This window comes from Mizuhopecten yessoensis, unplaced genomic scaffold (genome assembly GCF_002113885.1).
Source record: "Mizuhopecten yessoensis strain PY_sf001 unplaced genomic scaffold, ASM211388v2 scaffold3689, whole genome shotgun sequence".
NCBI lineage: Eukaryota > Metazoa > Mollusca > Bivalvia > Pectinida > Pectinidae > Mizuhopecten > Mizuhopecten yessoensis.
This window is the reverse complement of record NW_018405170.1, coordinates 141390-143531: the sequence shown is the minus strand read 5'-3', so window position 1 is coordinate 143531 and position 2142 is coordinate 141390. Positions and strand designations below refer to the sequence as shown.

The following is a 2142-nucleotide window of genomic DNA, read 5'->3' as shown; positions in this document are numbered from 1 at the left end:
CTTTACCTCAACATGTAAGAAGAGATGACCAGCCAAAGTGAAATAGTTAACAGTGAAATAGTTAACAGTGAAATAGTTAACAGTGAAATAGTTAACAGTAACAGTGAAATAGTTAACAGTGAAATAGTTAATAGTGAAAGGGTTAACAGTGAAATAGTTAACAGTGAAATAGTTAACAAGTGAAATAGTTAACAGTGACAGTGAAATAGTTAACAGTAACAGTGAAATAGTTAACAGTGAAATAGTTAACAAGTGAAATAGTTAACAGTGAAATAGTTAACAGTGAAATGGTTAACTGCGTATTGATGGTGGTGACCGATTCAACACACTTCACAAAATGACTTGCCCAAAACTTTTAACCTCAAGCTTGCCCCAAAACATTGACCAAGTACATTAAGCTGATTTTGGCCCCTAAAATATGAAAATATGTTCCAGCACATTGCTAACACTCCATATAAATACTTCAACATTATAGTAGACAACTCTGTATTTAGTGTGATGATCCAACACTGTCTGGAAAACACTTGCCCAAAAACTTTAACCGCAAGAGGTGGGGCGCTGACGCCGGGTTGAATACATTAGCCGCTATTCTCCGAACATGCGAGCTAAAAATGAAGTAAGAAATGTAAATATAAAATAAAAATAAAAAAATATTGAGGTTCCGACGAGTTTCGAACTCGTGACCTTCTGCGTGTTAAGCAGACGTGATAACCACTACACCACGGAACCTTGATAATGTGCAAATACGTATTTTCAGAAGTCTTGTTCATTAGTCTAAATAGCCGAAACCAGTTAAACTGGCTATTTTTCTGACAAGATCAAATTGTCTTTCTTACATGCACGATGTCTTTTTTTGCGGAAATTCAAAGCCGGAAAAATACCCGTCGAATGAGCTGCATAAAGAAACACTTAGAACAAAACAATAAATTGAGAAATAGCAAAACCTTTCTGCCCCAGATCCTCATGTTAAAAAGTCTATTTCTTTTAGATTTGCAGAGAGTTTCACTTTAGAAGCGTGTAAACGCATCCAAACCGGATATGTTGAGTTTATAATTGTATTTATAATGATGATTTGTTTTTCACTTAACTACCGAACTACCGAATTCCTCTCCCAAATAGGCTCACTTCATAGTGGTGGGGTAACAAGTTGCCGAATTCCTCTCCCAAATAGGCTCACTTCATAGTGGTGGGGTAACAAGCTACCAAATCCCTCTCCCATATAGGCTCACTTCCTCGCCACTCGGATTTCGTATTTGTGTTTTACATAAAATGTTGTTTAGTTGAATAAAAGACTATGAAAACTAACTGACTAAGACTTACGTAAGAGTTGCTTCCCTTTCAACAACCATCGAAGATCTTCTCCTGACCTAGCTAATAACTCTTCTGCACGTGACAGTTTCAGTTCTACCTAGTAACAGGAATGTATACGTACCACGCGACATTTCTACATAGTCGTTAGGGTATGCATACATACAAATAGAGTGTCAATTATTCTATATGTCATGCCATAGAAAATAAAATCAAAGCAAGGTGATATAGAATAAAGGCCAAGGCAAATCGCTATTGATCGTAACACCTTGATGATCTGAGGCTGACTAATTGATTATAATCTCTACACTACTTTAATTTATTAAGTATGAGAGAAATGCGTGTTATCTCCGACACTTGCTCATCAAGGGCGTTGTGTTTGTCTTATCAAATGTCCTCTCTCAGACATGCAACGTTAAATAATTTATCTTCCGTGTATACAAAACGCTACCACATCGAACATATCAGACCGAACAGCGGTAACACCATGCTATATTATGTAGAGGGACAACCAGGCAACACCCAACACTCTTTCATTATAGATCATAGGAGACAAAACATGTCCCGGGTTTTTGGGAGGACTTTGTTTAACAAATACATCTAGAAGTGTCGTTATCATTTTCTTCCTCTATTTACATAACTTTCACTACAATGCATTTCTAAATTGTACAAGAGCCTTCAAAACAACGGTACATAGTTGGAATTTCCATGTATTTAACTAAGGTCATTATCTTAAGTGTGAACACCAGATGAATTGTAGTAAAAGACGGACACCAAACACATCATTGAATTATTATACACTCACAAACAGTTGTCAAATATATTTTTTTTTTT

At 36.1% G+C, this 2142-nt stretch overlaps 1 non-coding gene across 1 annotated transcript; it reads right to left on the bottom strand.

The window, feature by feature from the left end:
• Positions 1 to 656: 656 nt before the first annotated feature.
• Trnav-aac lies at positions 657 to 729 on the bottom strand. Its single transcript has one exon. It is a non-coding gene; the product is annotated as a tRNA-Val (tRNA).
• Positions 730 to 2142: the final 1413 nt, after the last annotated feature.